At 42.3% G+C, this 21,619-nt stretch overlaps 1 protein-coding gene and 1 long non-coding RNA gene across 5 annotated transcripts in view; one reads left to right on the top strand and one right to left on the bottom strand.

Moving 5' to 3' along the window:
• LOC130544738 (uncharacterized) overlaps positions 1-13,885 on the bottom strand; it is a 50,962-nt gene extending 37,077 nt beyond the window's left edge. For 2 of the 3 annotated variants that reach the window (XR_008961277.1, XR_008961278.1), the window contains exon 1: positions 13,614-13,864. This is a non-coding gene — a long non-coding RNA (uncharacterized LOC130544738). Of the gene's footprint in view, positions 1-13,613 lie in introns of all 3 variants that reach the window. The other variant, XR_008961279.1, reaches the window with a different exon arrangement.
• Positions 13,886-14,010: 125 nt separating this feature from the next.
• The window catches only part of TAOK1 (TAO kinase 1), a 150,239-nt gene continuing 142,630 nt past the window's right edge, over positions 14,011-21,619 (top strand). For both annotated transcript variants that reach the window (XM_044390773.3, XM_026517755.4), the window contains exon 1: positions 14,011-14,687. The gene's annotated coding sequence lies outside the window, so the exon portion shown is untranslated. The remainder of the gene's footprint in view (positions 14,688-21,619) is intronic.

Here is a 21,619-nt window from a genome sequence, read left to right on the forward strand (position 1 = left end):
AAGGTGTTTACGTCCTGGTAGAGGGTAAATCCAGATGCCTCCTGGCGTGATGCACAAGTGGCTTCCTCCCAATCGTGTGTACCTCAGAGATCTGAATGAGTGACCAGGGGAAAGGTCTGAAGGTGACAACTGAGAATGCTCTTAAGTATTAATGGTGCTGTGTAAGGACAGGAAGAGTCTTTGGTTTTTCTCTGAAAGTGAGGGAACAGCAGGAGATGCTTGTACCTGAGTAAAATTCACCAGCGGAGTGAGTGATATTCGTGTTTAGGCTGAATTCCTGGTGACACAGCCCTATGGCTTTTGCTGACTGCCGTACTCCAGAAGGTATATTCCTTTCATGGAGCAGCTAAAGTATGTCAAGGACTGTGTTTTCCTCACTGTCACCTTTAATCCCTCCCCCATCTTTATTTATTTATTTTCTTATTTTTTTAAAAGATTTTATTTATTCGACAGAGATAGAGACAGCCAGCGAGAGGGAACACAAGCAGGGGGAGTGGGAGAGAAAGAAGCAGACTCCCAGCGGAGCAGGGAGCCCGATGCGGGGCTCGATCCCAGGACCCTGGGATCACGCACTAAGTGGAAGGCAGACATTTAACGACTGAGCCACCCAGGCGCCCCCTCCCCCATCTTTAAGCCAGAACGCTTAAAGACTCAGGAGCCCCTACCAATCCTTCCAGCCTGACCTCCTGCCCAAGATCAAGGATCTTGATACTTCTCCACATCTCTGATTTTTGTCCCTAGAGTAGGAGGCTCCAGGGGACCACAGCTGACTCTGCCAGGCACAGAGGGTTGAGTCATCCTGCAGGCGTCAGAGCTGTTAGCAACAGCTCTGCTGATCTGTATGCAGCTCCAACTCCCTCTCCAGTTCAGAGTTTTGGAGCCGTCTTGTTCGAAAGTAAAGAACAGAACACAGATGGCTGGTAACAGGATCCCACGGGGGCCTCCTTTCCCACTGAGCCCATCCTGCTAATCCTTTTATAGAAAAAGAGAAAATAAATGGTGAATGGAGCAAAAAAGGAGTATCAGCTTCTGCACCATTCTTGGGGTGTAGGTAGAAGGCCTCTGAGAACAACCTCCAGCTACCCATTACATTTCCCAGGCATATTCCCTTCCTGGTCCTTATTTCTTCTTCCACTTCTTTTCCCTTCCTTCCTCCCATTTTCCATCCCGGTTCCCTAGTCTCTGTAGCAGCTTTGAATCTGATGGAGTGTTCTGCTGAATGCCTTGTATTTAACCAGGTAATTGGAACCCATACATGTATAAGAAAATCAAATGAACTAGAAGTTCAGAGGGGCTGATTTTATCAGCTTTATCTCTTGGGAATCCCTTTAGTTTCTTCTCTTCTGAGGTTAGGCTAATGCATTACAAAGAATACAGACTTTGGAGCCGGAAAGAAGTGGGTTCCAAGCCCTGTCCTGAAAAAAAAAAAAAATTAAAAAAATTTTAGCCATGCCTGGCTGCCTCAGTCGGAAGAGCATGTGACTCTTGATCTCAGGGTTGTGAGTTTGAGCCCCACCTTGGGTGTAGAGATTATGAAATAAATAAATAAACTGTATTAAAAAAAATTTTTTTTAAATCTCTTCTGCCATTTACTAGCTGTGTCCTCTTGGGCAATTTACCTAACCACTCTGAGTTCCAGGTATGGCATCTGAAGTTGTATATAATAGTATTTAGATTGCCAGTTGCTTTATAGATTAAATTAGCAGCCATAGTATCTAGAACATAACAGATGTGCCCAATACATGTTAACTGTCTTTCCTCCCATCTCTTGCTGCTATAAGTAGTGGGTCCTTATTTTCAAGAATCTGAAAAAAAAATTTCCTGTTGAGAAAGTTAGCATCCTTGCTCAGGTGCTGCTGATACAATTGAAGAAGGAAAGACAAGCGGGAAGTGTGAGTGTTTTGCAAGACTAGAGGACCAAGACTTTATAAAAACTAGCATGTGAATACTCTAATGTTGCTTTCCCCCAGTGTAGGGATTCTTGGTGATGACTGCTGGTTTCCTCACATTGTCTCTGCAGCATGGTTGACACAAATTAATTTTCCTTGGAAGATAAGATGCTGGGTTGCTGATTGACTGTGACTTTAAGTAAGTTATTATCCTTCTCTGGGTTTCACCAGAACAAAGGATCACTGCTCCTCTTCACTCCAGGAAAGGAGGAGGATTGTTTGAAGTCTGTGTAAATTCCAGGAGAGGAGAAAAGTTAAGTATGGCTTGGTATTATACTTGGCACTGAGACTATCGGAAGTGCCTGTACAATCAGATCAAATGCCACTGTTCAATTTATGTGATTAGCAAAGACTCAGCTGACACAGGACTGTGGTCTGACACGGTTCCTTTGTTCCAGATAATAAACATGTGTAATGTCAATTATACTAATGTGCTGTGCTCTAGTTGAAACAAGAAGGAGGTTGATGACGGGGCCAGCACACTGTACCTCATTCTCTCTGACCAGGAGCTCTCCGACAACACGTTTTTCCCGTCTCTCTTTGTAACTGGTAATTAGGTTCTCAGCTGAGCTGTCAAGAGTCTTGACAGGTTTCACAGGCAGTCACCATCTGACAATTTACAACTATGGGCTTTTCACAGCTGGCATGTTCCCTCCCAGGGAACCAAAGTTTCTCAGTCCTAGGCTCCTCCTATCATTCAAAGAGGCTGATCTGAGAGGAAAGCCAGCTTTCTCAGTGCATTATCCAATTCCAAAGCAGAATGTTGTGGCCAGTGGTGGTGACGGGGAAAACCTCTGTATTCATGTTTGTCCTCAGCGGGAAGGCCTGGCTCTATGGTTGGCAGTAGAGTAGGGAAGAGTGGGAGTGACTGGAGCCGGAAGTGGCATGGGGCTATGGTGACTTAACAGAGCCTTTTAATAAAGTTGCTGTTTCTTCTATTCTTCCAAACCGCAACTCCTTTACACCCCCAAAAATGGAAAGCCAGGACTCAAACAGATACACCCATGTTCATGGCAGCTGCATTCACAGTAGCAAAAGGTGGAAACAACCCAAATGTTCATTGGCAGACAAATGGCTAAACAAAATGTGGTATGTACATACAATGGAATATTATTCAGCCTTAAAAAGGAATGAAATTCTGACATGTGCTACAACATGGATGAACCTCAAAGACATTATGCTAAGTGAAATAAGTCAGTCACAAAAGGACAAATGCTGTGTGATTCCTCTTATATGAGGTTCTTCAAGTAGACAAATTCACAGAGACAGAAAGTACAATGGAGACCAGCAGGGACTGGGTGGGTGGAGGCAGGATGGGAAGTTGTTGTTTAACAGGTACAGAGTTTGAGGCGCCTGGGTGGCTCAGTCGGTTGAGCACCCGACTCCTGGTCTCAGCTCAGGTCTTGATCTCACGGTTGTGAGTTCGGGAGCCGTGTTGGGCTCCATGCTGCGGGGGGTTGAGCCTACTTAAAAAACAGAAAATAAAACCCAAAAAACAGGTACAAAGTTTCCATTTTGGAAGATGAAAAAAGTTCTGGAGATGGACAGCAGTGATGGTTACACAACAGTGTGAGTATACTCAATACCACTGAACTGTACACTTTAAAATGGTTCATTGGGGGTTGCCTAGGTGGCTCAGTCGGTTAAGTGTCTGCCTTCAGCTCAGGTCATGATCCTGGGGTCCCGGGATCAAGCCCCACGTCATGCTCCCTGCTCAGCGGGGAGCCTGCTTCTCCCTCTCCTGCTGCAGCTCCCCCTGCCTCTGTGCGTGCATTCTCTCTCTTGCTCTGTCAAATAAAATTATAATAAATAATAATAAAATAATTTTGTTAATTTTGTTATATTTTGCCACAACCCCATTTGGATCAGGGTAGTTGAGGCAACACAGTGGAAGTGCTAAAGATGAAACCAGGGCATTTGTGGGCATGGAACTAACTTTGCTTGAATTCAGACTTCACTCTGGACTTTTTAGTTTGTGTGAGCCAAAATATTCTCATTTTTCTTAAACTACTTTGGGTCTGATTCTCTGCCACTTGCAACCAAACCGTCCTAAATGATTTAGAACTGTTTATGTGTTGGTCTTTCTCACTAGGCTATGATCTCAAGAATAGTAATGGTATCTTATTCATCTGTATATCCATAGAGCCCAGCATAATGCACATAACTGACATCCTGTAAATGTTTGCTACCTATCAATTCACTATCCCATAAACATTTATTGTGAGTCGTCTATATGTCAGAAATTGGCTTAGGTGTAGGAGATGGAAATAAGAACGAGTGACTAGAGGCGCTGGCTGGCTCAGGAGGTAGAAAGACCATGTGACTCCCGATCTCAGGTTTGTGAGTTCAAGCCTCATGCTGAGCATAGAGCTTACTTTAAAAAAAAAAAAGAGTGAGTGAATAAAAACTGTTACCTTGGAGTATTAGGAAGAATAGCAACCACAAAGGCTAGTGTGATGGAGAACTCTCAGAAAAGATGCACACTTACGCTGGCGTTCCCAGGAAGTTGATGTCACCTTGGCACTCTGTGCCTGGCTGATGGGCATCTTCTGGGCTCCTGCACATGCCAGATATTCTCAGGATTGCCTAAGGCTTTGAGAATGTCTGGAAGGCGCCTCCCTCCCAAAATAGTGTACATACCAGATTTATACCTGGTCCTGTCATATGAACTGTTGTCGTTTTTTTTCTGCTGTGCTTCTCTGTGTTGCTTGAGTCTCAAAAACATAACCTGTAAAAGGAGTATGCCCTGCCCATTTCTCTGAGTTATGGTAAAGGTCAAAAGACCTCATCGACCTATGAAAGTTGCACTGTATCCAGGTGACGGTTGCTTTCTTCTACTTGGGCTTAGTAAGTGTTAATACATTCTACTCTAGCTAGCATGCCCACAAAACCGTATCATTTGGCCTCACCAGCAGTTCTATTCTACTTGTAGTGAACATCTGTTGTTTTTGTCTGTCCAGAATCGCTCCCTCTTCTTCTGGCAGAAAGTACCCTACATTCCTTTGGGGAATTTCCTCTCCATCTATTCCACTCCGTCGACATCAATTCTGGGTAGTTCTTGTGGAGCTGTTACTCTGAGCCTTTTGCCACAGGGTGATCACGGAATCCCAGCTAGGCAATCAAAATGTCTCATCCTTCGGTGAAGCTACTAGCCCACAGAAGAGCATATGACACAAGGCCCAAGCTGGGACACCTGCAGCTATTCCTTTGTGTTTTATAAACTCTTATGAGAGAGTGAGAAGCTTTTCTTTGCCTTTGGGGTCAGTAAACTGGGACAATGTAAATCTGAACGTTTGTGGCCATTCCTCCCACTCCATTCTGCCCCCTGCCCTGGTCCAGCATCCCTCTGACGCGTGAAATAAACTAAGATGGAAGTCCACCTTAGTATGATCTATGTGAATTCTGCTTAAGCCTCTCATGGAAACATGTTCATGGTCCATAAGCCCCAAATTCTGATCTGTTCAGCCTCACAAAGTCCCAAATGCCTTCAATTTCTACATTTGCCGTATTTTAATATTTCGGTATTGAGAATATTTATGAGGAGGAGAAAGGACGAGCTTCATGATAACCATTTATATGGTACCATTTGATAACCGGACTAGACCTCTGTCCCCTGCTCAGAGGTTTTGGCAGCAGGTGGGAGAGAGCAGGTTACGCAGGAAACATCACACAGCAGGCAAGTGGAAGTGGAAGTATAAACCTGAACTTTGGGACAGGGGCTCCTATCACAGCGATCACAACACAACATATCAGTAAAGGAAGCATCTGGTTAAAACCAATATCAGAAAACTTGATTTGGGGCGCCTGGTTGGCTCAGTCAGAGCATGTGACTCAATCTCAGGGTTGTGAGTTCAAGCCCCACATTGGGCATGGAGCCTATTTAAACACAAAAACAATTCCTTGATTCATTTCCTATGTGTAGACAGTAGCAATGGCAGCATTCGGTGTTGGGGTATATTAAACTAGGTGGCAGCAGTGGAAAGCACCTGAACCGCCAGTTCATAGACAATCTCATAACACAGACAATCTCATAACAAAATCCAGTCTATAGAGAAAAATAACCAAGCAATTGGGAGCTGGGGATGGTATGTGGAGAGAGAGAAAAAGGGGAGTCAGATACCTAACAAAATTCTTTCAATTCCTGAGGCACTGCACTTTTCAGTTACATAAATTTCCTTCTTCCCCCCTTAAGCTGATTTAAATAGTCACTTTCAACCAAAAGACTTCTTACTAGTATAGTATGACTACCTAGTAAAGATAAGGCTAAGGAGGAGACCCAAAGACAATCCCAGGCCAATAAAATAGCAACTTATTTTATGTTTTGATTGCCAGCTGTTTGTTTCATATCCTATGTGGCACAACTCTGGTGGGAATTAATGTAGTGTCTTTTTTATTTTTTTGTTTTTTTGAATCCTGGCAAATGTCAGCCAAAGAGAACGGCATGACAAAATCACCAATTGGTCCTGAAGATAAATTCCAAAAACCTCTCAGTCCACAAACATGCTGCCCAACCCTTCCCACATTCACAGATGTCTCAGACAATCATGATGCACTGATCATGGGGTGCTTGCCAGAGGGTGGTGCCGGAGCAGTGGGATGAATATTTACATCTTTACACGTACACGGTAAGAGCTAACACTTGAAATAAACAACCTAATGCACACAGCTGAAAATGTATTCTTGTTTGTTACTTCAAAAATCTAACTACATTACCCTTTATTTATTTTTTAAGATTTTATTTATTTGACACAGAGAGACACAGCGAGAGAGAGGGAACACAAGTAGGGGGAGTGGGAGAGGGAGAGGCAGGCTTCCCACTGAGGAGGGAGCCTGATGCGGGGCTCGATCCCAGGATCCTGGGATCCTGACCTGAGCCGAAGGCAGACGCTTGATGACTGAGCCAACCAGGTGCCCCACTATATTACCCTTTAAAGAGAGATCCTAAGCACAGTCACCTAACAGATTGCATTCAACCTTCTAATTCTTTTTTTTTTTTTTTAAGATTTTATTTATTTATTCGACAGGATAGAGACAGCCAGCGAGAGAGGGAACACAAGCAGGGGGAGTGGGAGAGGAAGAAGCAGGCTCATAGTGGAGGAGCCTGATGTGGGGCTCGATCCCAGAACGCCAGGATCACGCCCTGAGCCAAAGGCAGACGCTTAACCGCTGTGCCACCCAGGCACCCCTCAACCTTCTAATTCTTAATTTCCAGAATTCTCCTACTGAACATCTGATTCCCAACCATACCCCTACTTCCCAGGTTCATGAAAATTGTATCTTTGCCTCTTAGGTTTTTTTTTTCTTTTCATCTCTACCTCTAGTCACAGAAATAGGTTTTGTAGTTCCATGTACTACAAAACTGAAAGTAATCAAACAATAAATTCTTAATATATCTCTCACTTAGACATTATATATTTAAATAATTTGCATTTCAACCTCCCTGGGAAGGGCATAAGTACAACACTGATAGCACCTCCTCTAGGAAGCCTTCCCTGACTGACTCCCCCACCTGGGTGCTGGATTAGGAGAGCTTTCGTGTGCTCCCAAAGCATCCTGAGCTCACTCCTCCTGTAGCATTTGCAATGCAATATTTTAATTATCTGCTTCCTCACCTGTTTCTCCCAATTAAATGCGATCTCTTTGAGGAAAAAAAAAACCCACAAAACAGAGCTAATCCTTTAAATGGGGTAGGCACTTCACATATTACATTTAATCCTAAATACCTCTGAGGAAGGTAATGTTTATTTATTCATTTATTTTAAAAGATTTTATTATTTTTAAGCAATCTCTACACCCAAAGTGGGGCTCGAACTCACGACCCTGAGATCAAGAGTCACACACTCTACTAACTAAGCCAGTCAGGTGCCCTTGAGGAAGGTGACGTTCACCCCATTTTGCAGATAAGGAAAGGAACTCTGAGCCTGGTTATGACACTCACGCAAGGAGCATAGTGACGTACACTAGGAAGTGACAGAGGTGGGCCTCCACAGTCAGTGCCCGCTGCTGCACTTAGCCTTCTTTCAGACTCCGGAGCAGCTGCTTTAACTTATTCATGGCTTGCTGCAGATGCTTAGCTGATAGATACCTGAGACCGAAAGGTTTTTAGGTCAGAACTTTATTGAGCTGAATTGTATTCTATTCTCCTTAGGGTACCTTGGCCCAGCATTTTCCTATTCCTGTGGGTTAAAGTGAATGAATCTGGGGCGCCTGGGTGGTTCAGTCGGTTGGGCATTCTGCCTTCGGCTCGGGTCATAGTCCCAGGGTCCTGGGATCGAGCGCCCCATCAGGCTCCCTGCTCTGCAGGGAGTCTGCTTCTCCCTCTACCTCTGCCTGCCACTCTCCCTGCTTGTGCTCTCTCTCTGTCTTTCAAATAAATAAATAAAACCCTTTAAAAAGAAAATAAATAAATAAAGTGGGCGAATCTGTTGCCTCCACATGCAGGGCACTTTTCAAAGATGTTCACAAAATGAACTCGATTACGTGAGAGTGCGGAGCTCAAGAAACAACTTTATACATGATGAGCTTTATTTTCCAGCCTGTGGAAGCCATACTTACGTAAGACAGCCTTATGTAGACATGTCTGAGTGAGGTATGACAACCAGACTTAAACCTGCCTTAGTTGGTTGGTCTTGGAGCCTAAAGACAAAATCTATGGATGAACTGATAGCCCAAGATGCACTGTATGGGCTGCTGGTAACATACTGATTTATTTATTTGTTGATTATCAGTTTCATGGAGTGCCTCACCCCTGGTTTCTACAGTGAAAATTCTAAGACACATCCTTCTCACCAACTACCCTGTCATGCACTCAGCTTCAATGGTTTTTGCCTTCTAGTGTAAGGAGATAGCGGGGTAAAACACCCAAAGAAGCGTTTCTTCTTTGTTTCTAAATGTGCATGCTCGCGCACACACGCACACACACTTTGGAATTCAATTTATCTGTGTATGTTATTTGCATCATTCCTGTAATTATAGATTTTTGAACTAAAGGATTCCTGAGATCATTTTTAGTCTATTACACTTAGATAGGAAATTGAGGCCCAGAAAAGTATAAATTAAGGTCTGGTTCTGTGCATCATTTGCTAATAGGTAGTTCTGCATTGTTATTTAAATTTTTTTAAAAAAGATTTTATTTATTTGAGAGAGAGAGAGAGAGAGAGAGAGACAGAGAGAGTACAAGCAGGGGGAGAGGCAGAGGGAGAGGGAGAAGTAGATTCCTCCCTGATCTGGGAGCTTGACCTGGGGCTCGACATGGGGCTCGACATGGGGCTCGACGTGGGGCTCGATCCCAGGACATGGAGATCATGACCTGAGCCAAAGGCAGATGCTTAATCATCTTAGCCACTCAGGCGCCCCTGTTATTTAAATGTTTTGTGCATGCAGATCTAATCTCTCTAATAGGATTCTCTTTGGGGGGGGGAGTGCAGAGGGAGAGAGCAGGAATCTTAAGCAGGCTCCACACCTAGTGTGGAGTCTGATGTGGGCTTGATCTCAGGACCCTGAGATCATGACTGAGCCGAAATCAAGAGTCAGACGCTTAACGGACTGAGCCACCGAGGCACCCCTCTGATAGGATTTTGAGTTCCTAGTATGGGGAGGGATTTGAGAAAGGGAACCAATAAGCAGTGGAAAAAAAAGCGGCTTAAAGTTCATGCTGAACCTGTACTGTACTTTTAGTTCTCCACGCTGAGTTGCACAAAGTTACTTAATTTTTTTGCACTTTCTTTCTCTCTATTGGGAGTCACTGTCATCGACATCATCCTTTTTCAGGGTGTTGGAAAGATTAAGGGGATCATCAATGTAAAGCCCTTGCTTCATACGTTTCTTGGCACAGAGTAACTCTATAAACATTAGTTCCATTTGCCCCTTCTGTATTTTACTTAAGCCTAACATACAGTAGGAATTCAATAAGTATTTGTTAAATTGAGATGAACATGACTTGGTCTTTTACTAAGTGACAACACTGAAAAGATAGTTTAATCAGACAGATTCCAGATCGGTCAGTGCACCCATCTGCACATTGACAAGCTGCCTTGTCACACATAGATACAGCATGACAACAAATATAGTGACATTACACATGGTCAGGCATCTCCTACACACAAAAAATATGTGCATGACATCAAGCTGTCCCCGGTTGGTCGTGCCAGGAGTAGACATAGTGGAAGGAGAATGTGGTTTAGATTCACTCACCGCCAGGTTCAAATTCTAGCTCACCACTTATTAGTTGTGTGATCTTGGGCAAGTGACATAACTCTCTGAACCCTAGTTTCCTTACCTATAAATTGGAAGTAATAATAATAGAACTTACTGCACAAGTTTGTTGTGAGGGTTAAATAAGTCAGTGTATGGAAAAAGCTTATTCTTGGTTTTGTCACAGCTTAGGTAACTTTTTTATTGAGGCCAAAACATGTTTGGTACCCATTCTTCACCCCACAGCTTGCTTGCTTTCTTTTTTTAAAAAAATTTTATTTCAGGTAATCTCTCCACCCAATATGGGGCTTGAACTGAGGACCCCAAGACCAAGAAAGAGTGGTGTGCTCTACCGACTGAGCCAGCCAGGTGTCTCTCACCCCACAGCTTTCTGACCCCTATTTGTAGGCTCAAGGAATACCTAATTGAGATATGAGAAAGCCTCTCACAGAGGTGATATGTGAGCTAAATCTTGAAGGATATTAGCCAACCAGCAAAGGCCTTTCAGGCAGAGGAATGCAGTGCCACATCCTGAAGACAGCGTATTAGCAGTTAGCAGAAGAGTGAATAATAGTTCAGGATGGTGGGAACATCCTAATTAAAGTTAGAAAGGTATGCAGGGGTTTTATCTGGATTTTATTTGGAGGGTTTCGGGGAGCCATGGAAGAGTTGTTTTTTGTTTGTTTCGTTGGTTGGTTTTTTTTTTTTTTTTTGCCATCGGAGAGTTTTAAGCAGAGAAACGACACATTCAACTTTTAGAAACTGCACTGTAGGAAGATTAAAACCATTCACCTCGGTATAGAGAATGGGGCACCCTCGGGGTAAGGAGAGTAGTTGGAAGGCAATTACAGCACCCGAGGTTAGAAACTGAGTATGAATCACCATAGCAGAAGCAGTGGGGATGAAGAAATGGATGAACTAGAGAAATGTTCAGGAGTTAAATCACAGAAGGTGCAAAATCTGCAATTGTTCTAAGTATTAAGTTATTTTTCTACCATTGACGAGTGTAATTTTCTTGTTTGGATACAATTTTAGAAATTAAATAACATATGTTTTGCGGTAGCAACGAATGATACTTTACTGTTGAACAAATTTGACAGGATAAGTCCATGCGTATGTATGTATGTGTGTGAAATTTGAAGAATTTAAGGAGGGAGGGCTCTTAGTACAAGATCATAGGTAGATATCTGGAATAATAATTTTTTAAGAAGACAGCCAAGGTCTCTTAAGATACACTGTGTGCTGGGGAAACAGAGAGGGGTGGAGCAAAAATTTATGGTAGAGGTGGTGTTAAGAGGGAGAATGAGGCAGTAGCAGACACAATATTATAAAAAGAAACAGTACCTATACAAGAGCAAACCTTTAGATTTAACTATCAGTTTATAAGAAATATGGGCAATGAAGCAAATGTCAAATGACCTTGTGAGGATGCAACTGGCAAGTCCAGAATGTGGAAAATTCTACAGGATCTATAATCTGATTTCTTAGACAAATAACTGCATACAAAAAGGAAAGAAAGAGGGGCTCCTGGGTGGCTCAGTCAGTTGAGAGTCCGAGTCTTGGTTCTGGCTCAGGTTGCGATCTCAGGGTTGTGGATCCAGCCTCGCATCAGGCTCTGTGCTCAGTGTGGAGTCTGCTTCAGATTCTCTCTCCCTCTCCCTTCTACTCTCTCTCAAATGAATAAATAAAATCTTTAAAAAAAAAAAAGGAAAGAAAGAAGGAAGAAAAGGAAGGAAGGAAGAAAAAAGGAAGAGGGAACTGTTATACATGAAAAACAATATAAGAGACATAGCTATTAGTCAAATGCAAAGTGTAGAATTTCAGATCCTGGTTCACACAAATGGACTGTAAAATGACATTCTGGAAACTTTAGGAAAAACTGAACATGGGTTGGGTATTAAATAATAAGAAATTATTGTAAAGGTGTGATAATGATATTGTGGTTATGTTAACAACCAAAGTATTTCTCAGAGACACATATTGAAGTATTTTTGGGTAAAATGCTATGATGGTTTACCAGAGATTTACTTAAAAATATATTGGGGGGGGCGGCACCTGGGTGGCTCAGTCGGTTAAGTCTCTGACTCTTGATTTTGGCTGGGGTCATGATCTCAGGGTCGTGGGATTGAGTGCCGTATGGAGCTCCACACTCAGTGTGGCATCTGCTCCAGATTCTCTCCCTCTCCCCCCAACCTCCGTGCTCACTGTCTCTTTTGCAAATAAATAAATCTTAAAAAAAAATACATGGGGGGGGAATACACTGGGGAAAAAAGGCTGTGGGAGAATAGGTGAAACAAGAATAATAAAATGTTGATAATAGTTGAAGTTAGGTGATGGACACATGGAGGTTTATTACCATATCCCATTCCTTTTGTGTATGTTTGAAATTTTCCATAGAAAATGAAGAATAAATAATATAGGAAAGCCTGAATTTCTTTCCATTCCTAAAGGTATGAAATAACTAGAAGAGAACATTCTTGCTGTAACCGTCAGAAGAAAGAATCAGGATTGGAAGGGCATCATTTGAGGGGTAGATGGAGGAAGAGAGGCTCCAAGGACTAGAAGGTAGAAGGAAAACTTGTTTCGGGTGGTGTTGGAAAGCCAAGGAAGAACACAGTTTCAAGATGGAAGGAGTACCAACCATGTCAAATATTGCAGATGTCAAGAAGGATTAAAATGACTCCGCTAGACACAGCAAGTAAGAGGTCACTCTTGACCTTTGTAAGATCAGTTTCAGTGTAGGTGGGAAGACAGACAACTTTTCCAAGAAGCTTGGCTTTGAAGGGGAAGAGAGATGAAGATCGTAATCTTTTTTTTCCCTCCAAATAAACTAGGGTATGTTTTTATGCTGAGGGGAAGTTGACACCTGACAGTAGTTGACAACATAGGTGAGAAGAGGACTGACTGACAGAGCAAACCCCCTTACTACCAGAAAGCGTATTTAGAACAAATTATATGTATAACACATTGAAGTGGATATTTTGTTTTTCTGGTCATAGCCAGTTTACTTTCCTAGTTTACTGTAACTATCAGTTGTTCTAGAGTACTCATAAATCTCAAACAACAGATCTATTTATCTCACTACTTACCAGATGAGAAATCAAGATTTATGACTGCACTTGAGACACACTTTTTGGTTCCTGAATAAAATTGCTCTCTTTATAGTCCACTGAAGGAGTTCTCCTCTAAAAAATTTTTTTCACCACAAAAAAAATTTGAAGCTCTCTTTCCTGCGTTAGGACGCGTGGGACCCTTTCGCTTGTTTGCTGCTCCTGTTTCCAAAATTTATCGTCACTCAAACTACTAGAGACATATACCAAAACTTCTCAAGAATTTGTCTCTTTCCTATCATTACCAACATACAGGGTGGTTTAATCTGTATTCTCAACTCTTATTACCGTTCCGGAAGTTATTATAAGCTTTTAGAATCTCAAAAACTCAGCTACGTACTGATTGCACTGCCCAGTTTACCTCTGAATTCCACGGAGTAGTTGAACCGAGGTGTGTAAGAACTGCATATCCTACACGCCAGGGCAAGCTTCTCATTCGCACGGGTATGGGGGGCGGATGTTTTTGAAAGTGAGAACAGAGGAGGAGAGCTGATAAACTCTTCTTTCTCAGATTTCTGGGTGAAATGAACGCATCTGACGCCGGCGAGGCAGAAGAATACAGCCAGCTGAGCGCGGCCCGGCTGGACTGAGGCTGGGACTCGGGGTGCCCGGGAGACCCCGCCCAGTGCAAGCACTCGCGCGCTCTCGTGAGGGCGCGCACGCGTACGCAGTCGGGTCTCGCGCAGGGTCGGGCCTGTCAGGCGGGAAATCTCGCGAGATCGGAGACTGGGATGACTCTCGGGAGGAGGGGAGTGGTGTCGGGGAAGGGGGGGGAAACCTGGGCAGCGGCCGGGCTCTGTGGCTTCAGGGCTCGGAGAGAGAGAGAGAGGGAGGGTGGCAAAGATAGTGAGTCGGTGCCGCCGCCTGTCTAAGGAGAGAGGAGGGGTCCCGCTTGTCTGCGCCCTTCGCAGGCCGAGAGCGCGAGGCACCCGCGAACCTCTGAGGCCTCCCGGCCCCTGGGGACCCCGCCCCGCCGCCGGCCGGCCGGCCCGCGGCCTCTCTTCCCTTTGTGAGCGCCCCCTTCCCAGGGGTGGTGGTGGTGGTGGCGGAGGGCTGTGCGTGGGCCCGCCCGTCTAGGGGCCGTGGCGGGGCACAAGAGGGCCTCGGCTGTGTGAGGACGGAAGGTGGCCGAGGCCCGGGCCGGTTCCCCCGAGGCGGCGGCGGCGGCGGCGGCTCCCAGCACTTCCCCGCGCCATCTTAGCTGAGCCCAAGCGCTGAGGGCGCCTCCTCGACCCCGGTCGTCCCCTCGCCCCCTCCCCCCCCCCGCCCCTTGTCGCAGAGCTTGGGCTGGGCGGCTTGCTGGGGCTCGGGGGGGGGGGCGGCGGTCGGTCGCTAGGCCCCCTCCTCCTCACTCCTCGCTCTCCAGTGTAGCGGCTACCCGAGCGCTGCAGGGGGCTGCGCCTGCCTACTCCGCCCCAGACCTGTCGGCGAAAGGGTAAGGGCACCTCTGCTTTGGGAAAGGGAGACATGGAGGGGGCGGGGAAATTCGGCCCACTCTGGCCTCCGAGAAGGGAGGTGGGGGTGGGGTAGGAAGGGAGACTAGGAGGGTCTGTGATTCTGTGGGTGGGGTGAAGAAGCTGGTGAGCTAGGCGCCCTCCCGTTTTGAGGGGCAAGAGCAATTACATTCCTCTTTCCTGAGGGTCACCGGAAGGGGTGGTGGAAGGGGATGTCTCGAGGAAGGTGTGGCTCTCTTGGGGAGACTGGGTTGATGTGCACCCCGATTTAAAGGCGCGAGGTCCCTTTCCCTTCTGATCCCTCTGCTCCTCCCTCTCCTTTGTAGTGTCTGTATTCTTGGGAAGGGTAGCCTGCTGGGGGTCCACCCCTGCTCAGGAAATCTGTACTCCTATAGGGGTGATGGAAGCGTTTCTCTCCCCCTACCCTTCCCCCTTCCCCATCCTTTAGTCTACTGCAATGCTGCAGAAGTCCAAGGCAGTTTCTTCATACACAGGCCCGTGTATACACTGAAGGGAGGGGGAGCTAAAGAGGAAGTAATGGCGCTTCCCTTGGAAAGGTTACCCTTTTCCCTTTGGTTTTAAATCGATAACAGTACCGGTTTAATATTCCTCCCCTGAGATCTGTTCCTGGGAAGTGTAGCTTTCCTGTTGTTATTGTTGGGAGATACGGCCTCTCGAGAGGGACCCTGCCATGTTTGAACAGTTTTGATGTCTCTCTCGCTCTCTTTTAAACACTAGATTGACATTTTTTTTGGTAAGCATATTGGGTTTTCACTAGGATTCAAATAGAACAATTTTGTGCTCTTTCATGTCCCTCCCCTTTTTTTTCTGTGATTTTAGTAGTTCTTTAAGAATTATTAAAGATTAATGCATATAGACAGGCCGTCTGATGGGCATTCTCCCTGACCTGTGAATTTTTAGGGTTCATACTGTTTTGTATAACACTGGAATTGGAGTTTTCTGAAAATGATTAGGTTACAAACCTTTCTGTAGAAATGCTTTTTTTCTTAAGGAAATGAGAAAACAGACACTAATTTGCCTAAGTATGTTGTGATAGGATCTGTGTTACGTGGTCAGTAAATCACTTTTCCACTTCTTTTGCTTCATGTCAAATTTGTTTAAAACAGATCATCTTATCTGCTCTACAGTAGTACTTGTTGGTTTTGTCCTTAGTAGAGTAGAAATAAAAATAAAAAATTTAACATTTTGGAAGTTTGTCGCCGAGTGCTTTTTGTGATCAAAGAGTAGTCTTGAAGTCTGTTCATACTTTTTTAAGTATTTAGATTTACTGACGAAGTGATTTCAAAATGTTTCATATATGAATGTTCTAGGATTATTATTTTTTTACAAAGCAACGAAGAGTAAAATATGTACAGATATGGGTTCTTTTGATATTTTACTAATAAGTTGTATTTGGTGTTTAAGCTTTGCTTAGTGGGTGACTTATTTTAAAATACTTTCGAATGCCGTGTATATTTAATGTTGTTGGTCAGAGCTTTATTGGTGTGTTTGTTGCATTTTGAAACCTGTTTTAAGACAGGGATTTAAAGATGTTTGTAGTGTTAGGCACAAATTTCATTTCTGTCATCTCATTTCATGATTTTGATATAGGGAGGCATATTAATGATATATCAGTTTATTTTTCCTCAGAAAGTAGAATTCTTCTTGCTTTCTTTATTCCCTTTTTATTTTTATCCGAATTCATTTTGACTTAAACAGCACTTCTCATTTGAATCTTTATTTCATGGCACAAAGCTGCATGTTGTGGTCTGTAGTTTCCCCTTACATGGGAAATTCTGCCATAAAGTCTAATTCTGTATGTTATGGTTTGTTGTCGATAATTCATATATACTAGTATGTATAAACTCAAGCATACTGCTCAGCAAGGGATGACTGTTTTTGTCTTGGAAAGATGCAGGCAGAGAAGATTTGTCAGTAAAGGCTACAAAACTTAAGGATGTACACAGAATATAAGTAAACTACTTGCTCTATTTCAAAATGCATGCTGGAACTAAGAGATATTCCTAAGGACAACTAAAAAGAAACCTTGTTTTCCATAGCTTGTAAGAATTCTAAAAGTGGTAAAAGTATGTTCTTTATCAAATAGATAAATTCATTATCGGGGAAAAACTGCCTGAGGGTTATTTCAGCTGACCTCGATGCCACTGTCAGAATACTGAGAGCTGTTAAGTCTGGGTTTGGTTGATTCCAGTTTAGTATGGTACTTATGTTTCTAAATAGTTCATCTACAAAATGGCAGTGTACATCACTTCCTGTTCTTTCACAACTGACTCTTTCTCTGGATTCCCTTTTAATGACTTAACTTTTGGCATTCTGATATCTGATTTGTTAATTTGGTTATAATTCTCATGTTTTTTAGATGGAAGAATTTCTAAGAATCAACTGGGTTTAATAGTCTAAGATTATCTTGACAGTAACTAAACTTCCTTCCAAAACTACAGGATAGTTGCTCAAACATATTTAAACTATGAGAGGTTTTAAAGAAGTATAACAGTGTACAGGACCAAAAATATGAGTGAACTGAATAGAAAATAATTATTGTATTTTCTATAATAGAGATTTGGGAAGAACGATGGATATGGCAATTAATTGAATGTGTGTTAATATTAAACAGACTTTCTCTATATCAAGGCACATACATATTTGGTCCCATGTTATGATGCCATTCCATTAATAAGAAGCTGATTAGTTACAGAACACCAGAAAGACTAGATGTTCTTTTTAAATTTTAAATAAATAAATAAGTAATTATTTTTAAAGTAAGCTCCACACAGAGCCGAAGATGGGGCTTGAACTAACGACCCTGAGATCAAGACCTGAGCCTGAGATCAAGAGTCTGACAGTTAACCAACTGAGCCACCCAGGCACCCCAAGACTAGATGCTCTTATCTGAACATAAAGAGTATAATTTATTTTTTGTAATTTGCTGGTACTTAGTGGATATAAATACTTAGTAAATCCAGAAATTATCGAGGGATGAACTGTTGGCATTGAAATTAGATTTGAGATTAATCTGTTATTCACATTACCTGGAAATAAATTCTGTGTTTTTCATTTGACTGATTTGTGTATTAAAATCAGTTAATTTTTTCTTTGTATCCCTTTGGTTATCAGTAGTGTCTGTTATAATTGCATTCATACTAATTTAACCTTTGATAGGAGTTTTTTGGTATGTATTAGCTGTTGTTCAGTTCAGGATCATACGTGAATGAGTCTTTTCTAAAAAGTGTTGTTTCTGTAGTCAAGTCTTGCATAAAATTGAAATTGTTCTGTTAAACGGATTGCCAATGTTATGTTTGTCTGCCTTTAGGTTTCTGCATTTGTTCATGGCTGGATTATTTTTTTATAATAATAATAAGATTTCAAATTCTAAGGTGTAAGTGAAAAAGATACAAACCTGTATTATTTCATTCCATTACATTCCATTTTTGGATTAAAGTATTTTAAATTTTAGTGGTAAAAATTGATGTTTAATTTCATTAAAGATGTCTCAAACCTTCTAAAAAATCCACAAGAGGGGTGCCTGGGTGACACAGTCGTTAAGTGTCTGCCTTCAGCTCAGGGCATGATCCTGGAGTCCTGGGATCGAGCCCCACATCAGGCTTCTCCGCTGGGAGCCTGCTTTTTCCTCTCCCACTCCCCCTGCTTGTGTTCCCTCTCTCACTGGCTGTCTCTCTCTCTGTCAAATAAATAAATAAAATCTTTAAAAATAAAAAATAAAAAAAATAAAAAATCCACATGAATTGAAAAGTTGTGTGGAGGGACTAGAAACAATTATTTTCAATTGGGATGTATCTGTCAACATTTGGTAACAATTATTTCTGTCGGTCTCTTCCATTTGTGCTAGAAGCAGATTTTTTTGTTCTGAAATACAGTCAAAGGCAGCATCTTTTTACCTAGTGATAAAATTAAGTGGCCTATAAAAGGTGGAAAGGTTTTTCAAAATATAAGTACCTGGCGTGTAAATAAAGTAAATGAAAGTACAGGTATATAGCTTGTTAAAAATGTCAATGTCAGTGATATTTAAACATAACTACCTTTTTAAAAAAAATTTTTTTTTATGTAAGCTTTAGGCCCAAGGAGGGGCTTGAACTCATGACCCCAAGATCAAGAGTTGCATGCCCTACTGATTAAGCCAGCCAGGTGCCTCTAAACATAATTACCTTTTTTTTTTTTTTTTTTAAAAGATTCATTCGTTGGGGCGCCTGGGTGGCTCAGTCGTTAAGCGGCTGCCTTGGGCTCAGGGCGTGATTTTGGCATTCTGGGATCGAGCCCCACATCAGGCTCCTCCACTGGAAGGCTGCTTCTTCCTCTCCCACTCCCCCTTTTTGTGGTCCCTCTCTCGCTGGCTCTCCCTCTGTCAAATAAATAAATAAAATCTTAAAAAAATAAAAAAGATATTTATTTATTTATTTATTTATTTAACAGAGAGCAAGCACAAACATGGGGAGTGGCAGAGGGAACAGGAGAAGCAACTCCCTGTTGAGCTGGAAGCCCTGACTTGTGGCTCCATCTCAGGACCCTGAGACCATGACCCCATCTGAAGGCAGACATTTTTTAACTTTTAACAACTGAACCACCCAGGTGCCCCTAAATATAACTGCTTTTAGTTGACCTCTAACTTTATCTTTAAAGTTGAGAAGGGGCTAATTTTTCCTTTCAATAAACTTATTCAGTGTAATAGTTTTGTTTTTTTTTTTTAAGATTTTATTTATTTATTTAACAGAGATAGAGACAGCCAGCGAGAGAGGGAACACAAGCAGGGGGAGTGGGAGAGGAAGAAGCAGGCTCATAGTGGAGGAGCCTGATGTGGGGCTCGATCCTATAACGCCGGAATCACGCCCTGAGCCGAAGGCAGGCGCTTAACCGCTGTGCCACCCAGGCGCCCCCAGTGTAATAGTTTTATGCAGATTTGGAAATAGATGAATTATTCCATTTAAAAAAATATGCAAAATTTAGTTCTGAGAAAAGCACTGACAAATAATGGAATGGAACAAGATATTCTGATTTGCAGCCACTAATAATAATAAAACTGGCACTTAATATATCTTAATTTCACCATTTATTAGCTGTGTAATTTCTTTATGTAACTTTTTTAAGCCTTACTTTCCTCACCTATAAAATGAAGATAGTACTTACTTTACAAGGTTGTTAGGTATAAATGGGATGACTGTTCTTAAGTACTTAACATGTTGCCTGATACATAGTAAATGCCCAGTAAGTTATTGCCTATATCACACTAGCACTAGCTACTTAGTAAATGTTTACAAATGAATACAGGGATTCTAATATTTAAGACTGAAGTGCATCCCATAATTTTGATTTGGATTAATACATTTGAAGCTCAAAATATGTTTTTGAAAGAAATGATTAGAATTTCTAATCAAGAATAGCTTACAAACTTTTTGTACCTATATAGTAGACTACTATGTAGTTCTGTGAGAGATTTTTCTTTGTGGATAAAGCGTATCCTAAAGAACGAACTTTTCTTTCCCTTTGGTTCTTTATTTTTATGTTTAAGAGTCAGTTGATGTCACTCTTCTACTTCCTGGAGCTCTTTTCACCTTCCTAGCTTTGAAGGCATCCAAAGTACTCATGCTCTCCTAGGCTTATTTTTCTAGGTATCCTTTGTGTGTCCTTACCATGAAGTGCTTTGTATTCCACAGTGTATTAATTAACAAACATTAAGTGATGATCATATTCCAATAATACATGGAGGAATTCTTTTCTCATTTTTTCCACCTCCTGAATATTTTCTTTAAGTAGGTACTTATGAAGGTAAGGAACTTCAATGGTCGTCAGTTCCTCTAAGCCACTGCTTTTCAAACTTTAGGTTATGACTTATTAGTGGCTTGTGAATTCAATTTAGTGGGTCACAAAAACAATTTTTTAAAATGAAAAATAGTAGGAAATGAAGGAATGTGGTATGTAAGTAAGGGTAAGCATTCTAATGAGAAACTTTTTTTTTTTTTTTTTGCTGTATTTTTGTGTGTTCTGGATACACAGTTAAATTTTCTTGAATTTTCTTTTTCAACTCATCCTTTTTACTGTTTGTTTATTAATTATAGTAATCTCTACATCCGACGTGGGGCCCGAAACTCAGAGCCCCAAGATCGAGTCACATGCTTTTCCACTGAGCCAGCGGGGTGCCCCAGCATCCCTTTTACTTCTAATGTCTCTGAAGTATGATATATATATTTTTTAAAGATTTTATTTATTTATTTGACAGAGATAGAGACAGCCAGCGAGAGAGGGAACACAAGCAGGGGGAGTGGGAGAGGAAGAAGCAGGCTCATAGCCATAGTGGAGGAGCCTGATGTGGGGCTCGATCCCATAACGCCGGGATCACGCCCTGAGCCGAAGGCAGACGCTTAACCGCTGTGCCACCCAGGTGCCCCTGAAGTATGATATTCTTGTTCGTTTTTTTCTTTTGGTAAGTCCACTTTCAGTCTCTCCTGATTCTAGTCTCTAGTCTGTTTGGTAATTATGTTATACATATTTACCTTTCTTAGACCTCAGATCTTGTTAGGGTACTGAGGACTTTGTCTAAAAGATCCTGGTTAGGGGGATGCTGGGTGGCTCAGTCAGTTAAGCATCCGCCTGCTGATCAGGTCATGATCCCAGAGTCCTGGGATCAAGTCCTACATCGGGCTCCTTGCTCAGCGGGGAGCCTGCTTCTCCCTCTGCCTGCTGCTCCCCCTACTTGTGCGCACGCTCTCTCTCTCTCTCTGACAAATAAATATATAAAATCTTAAAAAAAAAAAAAAAGATCCTGGTTAGGGTACCAGCAATTTTGGGTATGATGGTAACTTTTGAGTTTTTTATATTGGTTTTTATATTCAGGAACCTGTGTTACCACGTATCTAGAGTCACATCCTATGTTTATGAGTAC

Source organism: Ursus arctos, unplaced genomic scaffold (genome assembly GCF_023065955.2).
Source record: "Ursus arctos isolate Adak ecotype North America unplaced genomic scaffold, UrsArc2.0 scaffold_24, whole genome shotgun sequence".
NCBI lineage: Eukaryota > Metazoa > Chordata > Mammalia > Carnivora > Ursidae > Ursus > Ursus arctos.